This window comes from Hyperolius riggenbachi, chromosome 3, assembly GCF_040937935.1.
Source record: "Hyperolius riggenbachi isolate aHypRig1 chromosome 3, aHypRig1.pri, whole genome shotgun sequence".
Taxonomy (NCBI): Eukaryota; Metazoa; Chordata; class Amphibia; order Anura; family Hyperoliidae; genus Hyperolius; species Hyperolius riggenbachi.
Window position 1 is genome coordinate 305,684,080 of NC_090648.1, and position 17,979 is coordinate 305,702,058.

At 42.9% G+C, this 17,979-nt stretch overlaps 1 protein-coding gene across 1 annotated transcript in view; it reads right to left on the reverse strand.

Moving 5' to 3' along the window:
* The window catches only part of NAV3 (neuron navigator 3), an 805,693-nt gene extending 791,478 nt beyond the window's left edge, over window positions 1–14,215 (reverse strand). The window contains exon 1 of the mRNA XM_068276636.1: window positions 13,894–14,215. The gene's annotated coding sequence lies outside the window, so the exon portion shown is untranslated. The remainder of the gene's footprint in view (window positions 1–13,893) is intronic.
* Window positions 14,216–17,979: the final 3,764 nt, after the last annotated feature.

Sequence of the window (17,979 nt, forward strand, 5' to 3'; positions counted from 1 at the left end):
ATGCTTGTTTCTGGTGTGATTCAGAGACTACTGCAGCCACATAGATTATCAGGGCTACCAGGGCTACCAGGCAACTGGTATTGGTAAACAAATATGGCAGTCTCCATATCACTCTCATTTCGGGTTCACTTTAATAGCTGGGTGGAAGAGGTGGGCAGGTGGACTGGACAGCATTTGTTGTAAATAATCATCTAGTACTTATACTATACTGCCAGGGATGAAAAGCCATATTGGTAGATAGAGCCATAAAGGGTAGAAGTAACTACCAGTCAACTGGTATTGTTTAAGAGGAAATAAAAAATAGCAGTCTCCATATAGCTCTTGTTACAGTTGTCCTTTAACCACTTAAAGGGACTCTGAGCAATGCAGAAACTATGGAAAGATGCATAGCAGCATAAACCGCCGCCCTACCAAATATCGAAAACTAAAAGGCGCCGCGATTTCGATCGCAAAAATAGCGGAAACTAAAAGGCGTAGGACAGCGGTTTATATATTGTTGGAAAGAGGAGAAAGAGAGCTTCAAAGTGGTATGCATCTTTCCATAGTTTCTGCACTGCTCGGAGTCCCTTTAAAGACGCTCTGAAGTCTCCTTAAAATCACATTTTTATTTTAAAAATCTATTAAGTATGTTTGCCCTAACTACAACACTGTATCCCCGCTGCTAAAATCTAATTAAATCCCCTCAAACTCCCCGGGGCACACTGCGAAGAGCGCTTTCGTGAGAGGCAGAGCTTTCAGCTGCAGCTCTACCTCTACACGCGTCTGTCAGCGCAGATCGCCGCCTCTCCCCCGCCCCTCTCAGTCTTCCTTCACTGAGAGGGGCAGGGAGAGACAGAGATACACGCAGATAGATGCGTGTAGAGGCAGAGCTGCAGCTGAAAGCTCTGCCTCTCACGGAAGCGCACGGGGCAGCAAAATCCACAACCAAGAAATTCGTGGATTTTGCAAGGGGAGTTTGGGGGGAATTTAGTTAGATTTCAGCTGCAGGGATGCGGCATTTTAGTTAGGGCAAACCTACTTAAGAGGTTTTTAAAATAAAAACGTGATTTTAAGGAGGCTTCGGTGTCTCGTTAAGTACCAGCGGTCTCTGCCCCCTTAAGGACCAGAGGCCGCTGGTACCAGAAACGGCGGAATCCCGACAGATAATGACGAATCAATGCACATACCCGCCACAATCGCCGTCACCGCCACATGAACCTAGGCCACCTGCTCTGCCGTCTCTATAACGGCAGAGCCCTGTGAGCCGGTGAGGAGCCACTTTCATTGGCTCCTGACCCTGCCTATCAATGTAAGCCAATGGGAGCGGCTTACATTGATAGACAAGGTCAGAAGCCAATGAAATTGGCTCCTGACCTGCTCACAGGGCTCTGCCGTTATAGAGACGGCAGAGCGAGTAAGCTGCGGCGGGGAAACACCAGAAAGATCGTTGGGAGTGGCAAAAGCAACAAGAGCGCACAGCGTCAGTTGATTGAAATCTACGCCCTGCCAGCCAGGTAGCCACCAAAACAGGGCGTAGATTTCAATCACTGCGGTCCAAAAGTAGTTAAAGAGAATCTGCACTCTAAAATTCTTACAATAAAAAGTATACCATTCTATTCATGATGTTCTCCTGGGCCCCTCTTTGCTGTTTCTGCCACTCCCTGCTGAGATCCTGGCTTGTAATTGCCAGTTTTAGGCAGTGTTTACAAACAAAAAACCGGCAGGGGGCATGGAGAGGGTGTGCATACCTTCTATTCTACCACAGCAGAGCAGCACATCCCTGCCTGAGCCAACAAAGGAAAGAAGATTAGATTAGATAACAGAGATAATACAGCCACTGTGCAACTAGAAAAGGCTGCAGTAATCCAGACCACATTAGAACAGGTATAGGAACTTATAGGATAGAAGAAATAAGGCTGAAAATTTTATTAAGCACAGAAGTTGCACATAAAATGTTGTTAGTGAGTTAATGCCCTTATCTGTAATAGGATATTATTCTCCACAGCCCTGGTTCCATCCCTGTTAGCCCTGAGCAGCAGGAAGCTTCTAATACAGATATTTTGTCAGTCATTCCCATAATCCATACTAAATAGCTAAACTGTACATAAGCAGTTAAAAAAGAATCAGCCCATTGTCCCACAACTTTGCATTACACATACTTTATGTGCTCTGAACAGGGATAAGGAAAGATGAAGAAAGGAAGCATATACATTTCACTGTCCCCAAGTAACATCCCAGCTATCCCATTTGCTACAAGATATGTATGGTTTTTGTACTAACTTCACAGGAAATGTGCTCAATCTTCACTAAGCTAGCATGACACAGGCATCTAGACAAATATTAAACGCATACAAAAAGCTATTCTCCCTGTGCAGGACTGAGGTAAGGAAAGCATATTACAGAAAATGCTGCCCTCAGGAGCGACAAGCTCAGGCATTCAGGGCAATCCGATGACCAGGCAATTTCAAAAAAGGAGATTTTATTAACAAAAGAATCCATAACAAACCAGGCTCAGCGAACAGATGTTAAAATAGTTTATATTTAAAAGGATACAATTCCTGCCTGCTTCCCATAACGCCGCTTCCAATTAACATCAACGCATCAGCAAATCTAAAGGGGCATACAGACATGCGACTAAAGTCGTTGGTAACGAACGACTAACGATCGTTTATAACGACGATCGTTACAAAATAACCGCTAACGATCATTAAGGGTAACGATCAGCGACTGAAGTCGTTGCAAACTGGAAATCCGTCCTGGCGGATTTTTTGTAACGACGATCGTTAGCAAAAGTACGTGTGTATGCTGATCGTTACAAAAACGATCGTTCGTTAAGTACCGTACATGCGCAGACAGAGAGAGAGAGACAGAGAGATGTATATAGATATATGTATATAGATATATATATATGTATATATAGATGTAGATAGATGTATAGAGATATATAGATATATGTTGACATAGATAGAGATATATCTATCTATATCTCTCTCTCCCTGTGTATATATATATATATATATATATATATATATATATATATATATATATATCTGTACGCAACTTCCTCTTTCCTACTGGCCATTAACAATGACGTTCGTTCCGGGTTCATTGATCTGAATAACGTTTAGCATACTAGATGCGCTGCATCATACGTTCGTCACTTCCGCATCGTTCGTTCGGAAACGATCTGATCGTTTCCCACTTTCAACACCTCTTTACTAACGACCTTTTCATTTCTCTCCTTAATTGATCGTTCGTCGTTGCTTACGAACGATCGTTATCGCATGTCTGTACGTAGCTTAAGCAACACATACAATCTACATAGCATTATATCAGCAAGGACCTGCCAGTTACACCATATAGAAGTTCAGGTTCAGAGAGAAAATAAGATATTAATATGAACTATCAACATATTATCATTATAACTTGCAGGTGAAGCCACAATACATTCAGTGCAGATTATTTTCTTTTCATTGCAGAGGGCAGAGGTCAGTCAGTGTAACATATGCTGTGGAGAGGTCCAATTTGCTGTGGTAACTAATGACAGCTCACATTCAGGTCAGGAAGGAAAACCTCCATGTAACAGAAAATCTCCATAAGCAGAACAGACAGTTTCCACGCAGCCACTTAAATAATCATTATGGGTTTATTTAGCACGGGCACATTTTCCGCAGTGCTTTACAGAGTACCAGTATACTGAGCTACAGTACTCATTTTGCTCACTGAAAAAGAAAAAGGTATCTTCAACTGGATACATTTTTTTTTACAGTACAAGACATTTCATCACTCCAACTGAGCAACTTCTTTATTGCTAATGAGTGAACTAGTGTCCAATGCATATTTACAAGAGCAAAGAAACTTTGTGTGTGCAATGCAGAGTACTGAGGAGTGCAAAGATTTTAGTCTTATGCACTATGAGGCCAGTTCACAGTGCTCAGTCATTACCCATACAATTCCATGGGCCTGTTCACAGTACTGCGCTGTAACTGATCGCATTATTCTAACTCACTGCATGCAGGCTTTGTATTAAAGTCTATGTCCAGCCTCCATTGCATTATGCAACTGACCACTGTGAACCTAATCTAAACCTTAGATATTTTGCTTTTTCATTACCCCTCTATTGGTTGTAAAATTACTAATCTGTGTTAGGGATCAAACCCACTAGCAGCCTTTTCTAAGCCCTAGTGATTTGAAAAAGCTCTTGCTAATATAGTGCAATGGGGGATTTTTATAAAATCACATCACTCAAGTGGGATCACACCCATAGCATTACATTAGCAAGAGCTTTTCAAATCACAAAGTGCTCAGAAAAGTGCTCCTAGTGGGTTCCAGGCCTGGGGCCAGGTTTACATTTAGGAAGGGGCAGTCAAATCAGTTGTTTTCCTCAGTAGACACCTAGGCCCATATGCAATTAACATTTTCTCAAGAGTTTTCTCCTAGGTGATATTTTTAAACCTGTCGATAAAATGCCTTTTAAGCTACCAGTACTATCAAAATAACTTTGATAGTACTTTTTCACCTACTTTTTAGTACTTTTTTCAGTTGAAAAGTGCCGGAAAGCTATTTTAAATAGAAGATGAAAATGTGTCTCCTAGGAGAAAACTCGGGAGAAAGGGGGAATTGCATATGGGCCCTACTGACTTATCTTATGTTATCTGCAGGATCCATTTAGACATGTTGGCTTTGATCGTGTCCACTTCGGTAGCTGTAGCTGTATACAAGGTCTTGTCTTGCATTACTTTTCCAGACAATGCATGGAAGCCGGACATGTCATAGTTGGCATAGTAGCTATTACTTGTCCACTACAATTGACACCATGGACTGACATTGTGGATCGTACATCAGATATGCTGTGACTGTCCACACTGGAGCGGAAATGTAGCATGAAGCCAGCCTGAGCTGCTAGTTTATAGTTTATACAGTATATTGATATAAGTCCTTGACCTCAAGGTGAGAAGTATTATGTATTATAGATCTGCGTGTAATGAAGAATGTTGTACTTGTCAATATGTTGGATGCACCACCTATAGCATTAGCTTATGCAGCATATATTATATATAACTTGGTGTAGCACACCACTTGCAAAATGCAAATATATCTATTTGCATTTCTAGATTATAAAGCAACATTGTTCATTTCTGCTGATCTCTGTGGAGGAAGAGGACAGTCCATCACCAGCCACCCATCTTACAGTGGGTTGAAAAAGTATTCGGCCCCCTTGAAGTTTTCCACATTTTGTCACATTACTGCCACAAACATGCATCAATTTTATTGGAATTCCACGTGAAAGACCAATACAAAGTGGTGTACATGTGACAAGTGGAACGAAAATCATACATCATTCCAAACATTTTTTACAAATAAATAACTGCAAAGTGGGGAGTGCGTAATTATTCGTCCCCCTGAATCAATACTTTGTAGAACCACCTTTTGCTGCAATTACAGCTGCCAGTCTTTTAGGGTATGTCTCTACCAGCTTTGCACTTCTAGAGACTGAAATCCGTGCCCATTCTTCTTTGCAAAACAGCTCCAGCTCAGTCAGTTTAGATGGACAGCGTTTGTGAACAGCAGTTTTCAGATCTTGCCACAGATTCTCGATTGGATTTAGATCTGGACTTTGACTGGGCCATTCTAACACATAGATATGTTTTGTTTTAAACCATTCCATTGTTGCCCTGGCTTTATGTTTAGGGTCATTGTCCTGCTGGAAGGTGAACCTCCGCCCCAGTCTCATGTCTTTTGCAGTCTCCAAGAGGTTTTATTCCAAGTTTGCCCTGTATTTGGCTCCAGCCATCTTCCCATCAACTCTGACCAGCTTTCCTGTTCCTGCTGAAGAGATGCACCCCCCGAGCATGATGCTGCCACCACCATATTTGACAGTGGGGATGGTGTGTTCAGAGTGATGTGCAGTGTTAGTTTCCCGCCACACATAGCGTTTTGCCTTTTGGCCAAAAAGTTCCATTTTGGTCTCATCTGACCAGAGCACCTTCTTCCACATGGTTGCTGTGTCCCCCACATGGCTTGTGGCAAACTGCAAACGGGACTTCTTATGCTTTCTGTTAACAATGACTTTCTTCTTGCCACTCTTCCATAAAGGCCAACTTTGTACAGTGCATGACTAATAGTTGTCCTATGGACAGAGTCTCCCACCTGAGCTGTAGATCTCTGCAGCTCATCCAGAGTCACCATGGGCCTCTTGACTGCATTTCTGATCAGCACTCTCCTTGTTCGGCCTGTGAGTTTAGGTGGATGGCCTTGTCTTGGTAGGTTTACAGTTGTGCCATACTCCTTCCATTTCTGAATGATCGCTTGAACAGTGCTCCGTGGGATGTTCAAGGCTTTGGAAATCTTTTTGTAGCCTAAGCCTACTTTAAATTTCTCAATAACTTGATCCCTGACCTCTCTTGTGTGTTCTTTGGACTTCATGGTGTTGTTGCCCCCAATATTCTCTTAGACAACCTCTGAGGCCCTCACAGAGCAGCTGTATTTGTACTGACATTAGATTACACACAGGTGCACTCTATTTAGTCATTAGCACTCATCAGGCAATGTCTATAGGCAACTGACTGCACTCAGATCAAAGGGGGCCGAATAATTATGCACACACCACTTTGCAGTTATTTATTTGTAAAAGATGTTTGGAATCATGTATGATTTTCGTTCCACTTCTCATGTGTACACCACCTTGTGTTGGTCTTTCATGTTGAATTCCAATAAAATTGATTCATGTTTGTGGCAGTAATATGACAAAATGTGGAAAACTTCAAGGGGGCCGAATACTTTTGCAACCCACTGTATGTTCCACTCCGAGCAGATGCCATGGCCATTACCGTTATACAGATTCTGTACATATGCCACCATTCTAGCTGCACCAAGCGTAACTCTCAGGTAAACTGCATGTCATCACTTGTCTACTGACACTTAAACCCTAAGGATCATATCACATGTAAGACTAGGGCCCGTTTCCTCTAGTGCGGAAATCGCAGCATTACCTTGCATGTGATTCTGATGGGGTAATGCAGGCAGCTGAATCAATAGGCTGCTATCCGAATCACATGCGGAGTAAGATTCGAATGGCATGCTGCAATTTCCTGCTAACATCTGAACATGGCAATCAGGGGAGGACTGGGACCTTTTGGCCTGGGGGGAAAACACAAACTAGAGGCCCGTTTTCACGGCAGCCCCAGCCCAAATGACATCACACACGTGCCCCACGTGCTATATGTCGGTAGTCACGTGGGAAATACAGCAAGGACACTCGAGGGACAGCGTGACAGGTAAAGTATGAATGTACTGGCTCCAGGGGGGCACATAATACATTTTGAGTTACAACGGTTAGGGTTTCTATCACTTACACAAGTCCTGCAAGCAGCCCTTATGGAGTCTAGGGACTGTCTGTAAGCAGCCCTTCTGGAGTCTAGGGACTGTCGAAAACTTTTCAACCTAGACAATATCTTATGTAGCTGTGCACATGCAGTTAACAATGGTGAGAGACCAGACAGATTTTTTTTCCCACGGACCCTGCAGGCAAGTCCCTGCTCTGTATCATGCTGTGTATACTTACTTGCTTGCCCGTCCTGCAATTGCTCTGTAATTGGGCATTTATTTCCCTCATTCAGCCTTGTGTTTCACATTGCCTTATACAAAAACCTGAATTCACCAGGCACAGTGCCAGCCCTAAATCACTAAATGAGAGGCAGCCTGGGGGGAAATCTCCCCCCGTCCCCCCTGGCCAGTCCTCCCCTGATGGCAATTATATATAACAGTTTGGGTGCTGTTTCGCAAAAGCACGCGTACTGCGTCCGATTAAGGAACAGATGCGGCACTCCAGTGGAAATGGGCCCAAAGTGGCTGTAGCCAGTCTAGTCCTGTATCCTCCGGATCTTAAAGCGGACCCAAACCTAACATTTTTTTTTTATTCAAAATATTTAGTTGCACCACTCTGACACATGCAAAGATAAATAAACACTACTTCCAGCCTATGAGCATTTCAGTGCATGCTTTTCACACTTCTCTTTTTGTAACTAGGGTTATACAGGTGGCAGCCATTAGCAATTCCTCCATTGCTGGACACTACCTACTCCAGCATTTTGCCGGATTCTGTCCCGGCAATTTGAAAGGAAGGGAGGGGTTTCTCCAATAAATGTAAAATATTTTATATTTGTCATCATGCAGCTGAAAAAAAGGCTGCTATTTATTATTATAATTTAGAAAATACATTTTATTTCTGAAATCTTGTATTTTTAATTTGGGTCCACTTTAACTAGAAGTCCCTCAAGCCATTAATAGGAGTAGCCCTTGCTACTGTCTGAAAGTGCCTTGGCTCTCTGAAAACCTGTGGGTGTGGCTTGTTTAGCTTATAGGGAATTAGAGTATTAAAACAAAAACAAAAAAGTATTTGGCTTGAGGAATGCCCTATAAACAATAGGAAAGGAACACAACTATGCAATGTGTAAAAGTTTATCTCGGATCCACTTTAAGCCACATTCCTGCCACACCCCTAATCACCCCCTGCCACATGCCTAGTCATGCATACCATCAAGATTTTATAAGAAAAATATGTTGTTTTATGATTCAAACCACACTGGCCCTTTCTGTCCCAGTTCATTTTCCTCCATAATAACACATGGAAATAAGAAATATATCAATTTAAAGGATAGGTATAAAGTTTAGTTAAACAATTTAACACATTTTTTAGTAGAAAGATACATATATTTATATACAGTGGCTTGCAAAAGTATTCAGCCCCCTTGAAGTTTTCCACATTTTGTCACATTACTGCCACAAACATGAATCATTTTTTGGGGAATTTCACATGAAAGACCAATACAAAGTGGTGTACATGTGAGAAGTGGAATGAAAACCATACATGATTCCAAACATTGTTTACAAATAAATTACTGCAAAGTGGATTGTGCGTAATTATTCAGCCCCTTTTGGTCTGAGTGGTCAGTTGCCCATAGACATTGCCTGATGAGTGCTAATGACTAAATAGAGTGCATCTGTGTGTAATCTAATGTCAGTACAAATACAGCTGCTCTGTGACGGCCTTATGCTAGGTACACACCATACAATTTTCTGTTAGATTCTTCTGTTAGATTTACCTACAACATGGAAAAAAGCTATCTGGCAGGCAAATCTAAGAGAAAATCTAACAGAAAATTGTATGGTGTGTATCTAGCATTAGAGGTTGTCTAAGGGAATATTGGGAGCAACAACACCATGAAGTCCAAAGAACACACCAGACAGGTCAGGGATAAAGTTATTGAGAAAATTAAAGCATGCTTAGGCTACAAAAAGATTTCCAAAGCCTTGAGCATCCCACGGAGCACTGTTCAAGCGATCATTCAGAAATGGAAGGAGTATGGCACAACTATAAACCTACCAAGACAAGGCCGTCCACCTAAACTCACAGGCCAAACAAGGAGAGCGCTAATCATAAATGCTATCAAGAGGCCCATGGTGACTCTGGACGAGCTGCAGAGATCCACAGCTCAGGTGGGAGACTCTGTCCATAAGACAACTATTAGTCATGCACTGTACAAAGCCGGCCTTTATGGAAGAGTGGCAAGAATAAAGCCATTGTTAACAGAAAAGCATAAGAAGTCCCATTTGCAGTTTGCCACAAGGCATGTGGGGGACACAACAAACATGTGGAAGAAGGTGCTCTGGTCAGATGAAACCAAAACGGAACTTTTTGGCCAAAATGCAAAACGCTATGTGTGGCGGAAAACTAACACTACACATCACTCTGAATGCACCATCCCCACTGTCAAATATGGTGGTGGCAGCATCATGCTCTGGGGGTGCTTCTCTTCAGCAGGGACAGGGAAGCTGGTCAGAGTTGATGGGAAGATGGATGGAGCCAAATACAGGGCAATCTTGGAAGAAAACCTCTTGGAGTCTGCAAAAGACATGAGACAGGGGCGGAGGTTCACTTACCAGCAGGACAACGACCCTAAACATAAAGCCAGGGCAACAATGGAATGGTTTAAAACAAAACATATCCATGTGTTAGAATGGCCCAGCCAAAGTCCAGATCTAAATCCAATCGAGACTCTGTGGCAAGATCTGAAAACTGCTGTTCAAAAACTCTGTTCATCTAATCTGATTGAGCTGGAGCTGTTTTGCAAAGAAGAATGGGCAAGGATTTCAGTCTCCAGATGTGCAAAGCTGGTAGAGACATACCCTAAAAGACTGGCAGCTGTAATTGCAGCAAAAGGTGGTTCTACAAAGTATTGACTCAGGGGGCTGAATAATTATGCACACCCCACTTTGCAGTTATTTATTTGTAAAAAATGTTTGGAATCGTGTGTGATTTTCGTTCCACTTCTCACATGTACACCACTTTGTATTGGTCTTTCATGTGGAATTCCAATAAAATTGATTCATGTTTGTGGCAGTAATTTGACAAAATGTGGAAAACTTCAAGGGGGCCGAATACTTTTGCAAGCCACTGTAGATTTGTACATCAGTCCTGAAAGAGGGACAAATGAGGTAGGAAGAGGGACAGTGGGAAAAGGCTCCCAAGGAGGGACTGTGCCTCCAAAAGAGGGACAGTTGGGAGGCATGGGCAACACCACTAACCATCTGCAAAGTTCTGGAGGTGAAGGGGCAGGGCTATTTGGCAGAGCTTAGAAGGCTTATGCATTACTATTAGGTATTACTTGGTCAAGTTTTTCTTATGGCCATGGCTTCAGGACTTTGGGGGCTCTTTGTAACGCAAGTGTCGGTAACCTCTAGATTGTAAGCCTTTGGGCAGGGTCCTCCTCCTTTTGTGTCCTACCTGATCATGCACCTCCATTACTGTGAACCCATGCTATGCATCTGAGTGAACCTAACTTGCCTAATCTTCATGCTCCCCTCCAGTGACTAAGCATTACCTTGTACTCATACTGTGCTGCATGATCTGGTCTTTCTTGTATTCATGTATTGTCATTTTGCTGTATGTCACCCCTAAATATTGTCTGTAACCTAAACTAATGTCCAGCACTGCGTAATATGTTGGCGCTTTACAAATACAATAAATAAATAATGAGTTCTCCTAGGAGAATTTCTGCTTACCCTATACAGGAAGCAGTGAAAATTTGATCACACGCAGCCAATCAGAGAATGATCAGATTAATAAATGTGTTTTTTCAAGAATTCACCTGAGGAGCAGGAATTCTCCGGAGAAAATTGATTATCTCCAGCGCCTGCATACCACCGATTACAAGTAACTCAATTTATAGTGGTGACATGTTTGCTTTAAAATAAAAGGGGAACTGAAGTAAGAGGTATATGGAGGCTGCCATATTTATTTCCTTTGAAACAATACCAGTTGCCTGGCAGCTCTGCTGGTCTACTTGGCTTCAGTTGTGTATGAATAACACCAGAAACAAGCATGCAGCTAATATTGTCATAGTTACATAGTTACATAGTTATTTTGGTTGAAAAAAGACATACGTCCATCGAGTTCAACCAGATTGTCAGATTTGACAATAATGTCAGAAGCATCTGATCTGCTGCATGCTTGTTCAGGGTCTGTGGCTAAAAGTATTAGAGGCAGAGGATCAGCAAGATATCTCAGCAAATGGGATTGCTTAAAAGAAAATAAATATGGCAACCTCCATATCCCTCTCACTTCAGCTGCCCTTTAAGCAATTAGGCATAGTGCACACCAGAGCGGTTCTGCTGCGGTTTGCAATCCGCTTGCGGCTGCAGATACGCTTGGGTAATGTATTTCAATGGGCTGGTGCACACCAGAGCGGGAGGCGTTTTGCAGAAACGCATACTCCCGGGCTGCTGCAGATTTTGGATTGCGGAGGCGTTTCTGCCTCAATGTTAAGTATAGGAAAAACGCAAACCGCTCTGAAAAACGGCAGTTCAGAGCAGTTTGCCAGACGTTTTTGTTACAGTAGCTGTTCAGTAACAGCTTTACTATAACAATATATGACATCTACTACACCAAAAACTCTTCACAAAACCGCAAAACGCTAGCTGAAACGCTACAGAAAAATAACAAAAAGCGTTTCAAAATCTGCTAGCATTTTGCGGATCTGCTAGCGGGTTTTGGTGTGCACCAGGCCTTACATCCATTTTTTAGTGCATATTAGGAAGATTCTAACGCACGGACATGAGGCCCAATGTTTACAAGACAAGATTTGTGAAAAAAGACAATTGCAAAATAATAAAAAAAAAAAAAACACACCAAAAATACAAAACAAAAAAAAAACACCTAAACATGTGCGCCTAACATAACGTCCCTGAGAATTGTATTTCCTGAGCTGATGCAGCGCTTAAAAGACATTAGCCCCTGGCCAGGGCTTTCAATGAGAGAAAGTAAAGGTGAAGATGTGGCCCTCAGCTGCCAATCAGCTGTTTGCTATTATTCAGCACTAGAGAAATCTTGGGCACTCTGCCAGCTCTATACTTTTCCCCCCATCCATGCTCGGTTTATTTCAGGCTGATAGTATCAAGTAACTGTCAGGTCACTTGAAGACTTCCAGAGGGTATTTGGGATATAAGAGATGAACGCTTGTCTCCAGACCCCCTGGGATATGACTGTGCAGATCTGCAGGTTTGCAAAAATAATAAGACCATAATCTGCTTGGGCTGCAATCTATCATGTTTGAGCAGAGCATTCCAGTTCATTTTGGTCATGCTCCCTTGAAAATGCAACACTTTGGTAACAAATACTGGGCGCATTGTCAGATTAGAAATTAGAATACCAGCATCGCCCAATAACAGCATTCAACTGAATCAAATAATAGCTGCCAAAAACATATTTCTAACCATGCCAGCACATCATGGAATGACAATCCATGGTGTTGTTTATTAACGAGGGCCAATGATAACTCACACCTGGTCGGCAATGTCAGCCAGCACACACCGAACACATTCATTACTTTACCAGAACCGCTTTTTTCTAAAATCAGCATTAAATACAAATATTTACTATTACAAAAGAGAAGATTATACCACATCAATCTTCCTCAAAAATACAACAAATGCACTTCCTGATATTGTCTATGAAAAGTGTATTAATACCTGTATTCTGTAACCCCTACCTGAAAGCAGGCACAATAAATTGACTTTATTCTATTCCTAGCAGTCCAGTATCTATTACATACAGTGGTTACATATTACATTGTATTGGCAGAAGCAAGAACAGAATAACCTGATATAGCCATGGCAGCAAATATTAAAGTGTGAATTTCCCTTTGTTGACTGCATTGTAAAGCACAGAAAACGTAACAGCTGAATGCTGAATATTAACTAAAGAAAAGCCACTGTGGCATTTAAAGAACCTGCACACGCACCATTATTAATAAAAGAATTGCAGAGATATAAAAATAACATTCTTCATTCATAACACATTCCCTCTGAATCCAATTAGTAGCACAGACCTAGCATGAACTGTGTGTGCATGTGTGATGATTAATTACTAATATCCCAGGGTAGATCAATAGCAAGCTGGTGTATTAGCAGGACAGACTGCACAGGCAATGGATTCTACACTCTGCCCTATATCCAGCATGTGCCTATGATGAGATCAGGCAAGAAGCTAACATAGCATCACATGCTTTGTAATCAGAGGTAGTGTGCCGGATCCCTCCTGGAAAGGAAAGATGACAATGATACTACACACTAGCTCCAAAGCATGACATGCAGGTCCCTGCACAGAACAGCACACAATGCACAGCCTCACACACCCACCACTTCCAGTAACCATTTCACTGCTACAGCAGCACCTGAAACAGCATTCCCTGCCCAGGCAGACCTTGTTCCATCACATTACCGTTATCCATACAATGCATAAGGACCACTGGACATTAATCCATCATATGTGGCTATGAAGTAGCCAGCCAGATGCACATCACAATAGAGGTTAGGATTAAACAGCAGATATAAAGAAAGAAGAAGCAAGCATACCTGACAGATGCCATTCCAGGTGCAGCTGATAATCCCAGGTTTATCAAGTGCAAAAAAACCCTTTAGCAGGTTACTATGGAAATGCTCTCCCAGAAAGGAGAGGCTGTGCCTTGCATCCCATTCACCAAGAGACAGCGAAGTGATGGAGCAGGATGGGGGGATCGCAGCTTGTCTGCTGGTACCTCTCTTCCTTTCTGCCTCTGTGCTTCCAGCAGCTCTCCGGGGACTCTGCTTGCAGATCAGCTCCTCACCGTGCCAGAGCCTGGAAGCCAGAAGCCATCCTCACACCAGTCTGGGCTGAGATCTCTGCAGCAAGTGGCGCTGTTTCTTCATTTCCAGGCACAAAGCAGGAGACACGCAAGCTCTGCACGCAGCATTAGCAGGATCATTGCATGATGCGCCCAGCCTGGCCAGCAAGGACTCACACGCAGGGGAGACTGCTAGCATGGGGGATGCAGAAATCAATGCCTCTTCCCGCGACATGCAGCCAAAGCTTTTTGGTCCTTGTTTTCTAAGGTGTAATAAATGGAAAAAAATAAATATGTTCTTTATCTATTATTAACTAGTTTACTAGTTAGTCCTTGTTTTTTGTTTTGCTTGGAAGTTTCAAGCTCCCAGCATCAGGCCTGGAACCCACTACAAATCGCAAATCGCTAGCGTTTTTAATGAGCGTTTTGTAAGCAAATTCATGAGCGTTTTCTGGTCATCTTGGTAGCGATTTTACAAAGTGTAAGCTTTTTGCCAGCGACTGTGTAGAGATTCGTGATTAGCGATTTTAATTCTGATTGGTCCTTTTTATTATTTTTTTTTTTTTTTTTTTACAGTGTGCAGTAATTTAAAAATGCTAGCAAATCGCTCTGTGTAGGATTTGACGAGTGATTACGCCAGCATTTATATACTTTGCATTGCAGAAACGCTAACGCTAAAAAATGCTGCATGTCCTGCGTTTGTGATTTTGGCAATCGCTCCAGTGGAATTTGACCCATCCATTCGCATTAGCTGAGCGTTTAGGGAAATCGCTAGCGGTTTGAAAACCTCCCTAAATGCTCCAAAAATCGCTCTACTGGATTCCAGCCCTCACAGCTGTACCATGAGGCATAACTACTATTACTATTGCTAGAATTTTTAAAGGACAACTGAAGTGAGAAGGATATGGAGTTTGCCATATTTGTTTCCGTTTAAACAATACCAGTTGCCTGGCTATCCTGCTGATGCTCTGCCTCTAAGGGCTGGTTCACATTGGGGCGATTCTTGAGCGCTTTGCTGATCGTCGTCGATCAGCAAAGCGCTGCTACAATGTATCCCTATGGATACATTCACACTGCAAACATACTGCATGCAGCGTTTTGGGGGCGATTGCTCTGTGATTCCCGTTCTATTGAACGGGGATCACAAGCGCAAATCGCGGCAGAATCGCAAGATTTAAGTTAAAATCGCGATTGCGGGCTAGCAGCGCTCCAAGCGCCGAGTGTGAACTAGCCCTAATACTTTCAGCCATAGGCACTGAACAAGCATATGCAAGATCAGATGTTTCTGACATTACTGGCAGATCTGACAAGATTAGCTGCATGCTTGTTTTTGGTGTTATTCAGACACGACTGCAGCCAAATAGACCTGTAGGGCTGCCAGGTAACTGGTATCGTTTAAAAGTAAATAAATATGGCAGCCTCCATGTTCTTCTAACTTCTGATGTCCTTTAGGGGTAGGTTCACAGAACGCAACGTTCCCTGTAACAGCAGGAACGCAATGGAACAGGAAAGCGGCACCGCACATTATCCCCGCGTTGTATCATATACGATAAAGCATACAGCCAATTAAACGGATTCTTCTCTTTCACTGTTAAAGTGTGCGTTTTGCAGTAAACATACCACAATCCATTATACCGCACCTGCCAGACTGGGAACACCACATAGGTGGTGCATTGCAGAGTGGAAAGCCGCATTACAATGCAGTCATTACGCTGCAACGCACCACTGTGCATATAGCGTTCAGCTAGGTTCACAGGAGGAGTTGTGTTGCTCTCTCTGTAAAAAAACAAAAAAGGAATGTGTTGCAAAGGTTATAAAAGAAGCATTGTATGTTATACGACCATTGTGTTGCATACGGTGAAGCATGTAGTCAATGAAAAGCATGCTTCATTGCCACTGTTAATGCACTGCTTTGGGAAACCGGAGTGGGTTGGCTCACATTGCAAGGGAAGCACTCTGAACATTTTTCATAGACTTACAATCGCAGTGCAATTTTCTGCCTTAGGCCTGGGACCCACTGACAGCACTTTTCAACAGAACACCAAGCGCCAATGATTTTCAAAATCTGGGAAGTCCTTGATTTTACCAAAATTCCAGGAGTGATTCGGCCCTGCATTCCTTCAATGGGATAGCTCCAAACATGCTGCAAAATCGCAGAGGAAAAGCGCTGCAGGCGAACCGCCCTAGTAGGCTTCCACTGCCATAGCCCTGAGTGGGAGAAAAAAAACCATACAATTTTGATCTTTTAGGTAGAATTTCCTTTATAATAAAGTGTGCCTGGGGGGAAAACCAGTACCCATTTACTTACCACTGTAGAAGGATACCTCTAGATAATCCAGAGGCTTCCCCCATCCTCCTCTTCCTTACTCTCCCAGCACTGGGTCCCCCCGAAACTATTTGACAAGGACTTGTTGAAGAGTAAGCATGGCCACTCTCCCATCTGTGAATGAGCCCAGCCACACTGCGCAAGCACAGGACGCCTTGCACATGTGCTGTAGCACGGAGCCACCCAGCTTTCTGGCTTATTGCAGGAGTGCAGCCACAACGTTTCTGAAGAGTTCCGGTGAGAAGGGGTGGTCTAGAGGAGGACGTGGGAAGCCTCTGGAGGATCAAGAGGCTTCCCTCTGCCAAGATAAACATCTGCTTTTTCTCTGATTATATATACAGGTTACCAAGTTAGTGCTGCTGGCAGCCAGGCGCAGTGGACACTTGTTCAACACCCTCTCAGGGACAGTGCATAGCACCAGTGTGGGGCATAGTGCAAATAAGAGCCAAGATGCTCGGCTTTCCAACATTGGGCTCTATTCACAAAGGGCAGTTCGGTAAAATCAATTTGTTCGGTGAAATACCTTATTCGGTATTTTACACTTTTTTTCAAATTCACTAAAGATTTTGCGCATGAGGCAGAAGTTCGGTAACTTACCAAACAAACATGCCTCAATTCACTAAGCCCTGCTTGGTAAGTGTCACTTACCAGCTTGTAGCAGGGCAGCAGGCATGCAAAGAGCTGCGTGTATCACTGGGAGGCTTTCTGTCCTGTGCATCCATCATCCCTATAGATGCGCTGCAGCCCCCAGGGGGAGCTCTTCTGTATGCCATAATAAACATTTTCACATCCCCCCCCCCCCCCCCCCCCCCCCAAAAGTCACCTTCCTCTGCTCTGATACAGTGAAAGTCCCACCCGATACCCCTTCGCTTCAAATCATAGTGAGAACAAAGCAGGGCTGTGTGGCTCTCCCCAAAGGTTGTCTGTCAAGTTACCGCACAGAGACAGTATGGAGAGCAAGTTATCAGCTGCTGTAAGCTGGAGAAAAATACCAAACACTTTTGCCAAGTAAACAGAATGCGGAAATCTTTGTGAATTGCAATTTCTTGACATTTCTTGAGGCAATTACCGCACGAGTCGGTAATTTACCTCACTAGTTGGTGACTCTAATTTTTAGCGCAGTAATAGGATTAGTGAATGGTAATGTGTGAAGGTGATCAGTAAAATCAGCTGTTTTCAGAATTACCGAGTGCAATAATGCTTTGTGAATAGAGCCCAATATGTAGATTTCTAAAGGAGAGTAAATATCTTCCACTTCAGGCTGGGTTCACATATGACATAGCGTGAAAAACTGTGATTTTGGCGCGTTTGCAATGCCTTTTTTATGCGTTTTAAGTGCGTTTCAATGCCTTTGCGGTTCAAATATGCGTTTTCCATGCATTTTTATATTTCCATTTATGCAAATCACTTGGAAGACAACATGAAGCAAAAATACAGTAAATAAAAATATTTTGGGGAAAAAAAGCATATAAAAACGTATGGCAAGCGCATGAAAAACACATACAATTGCGT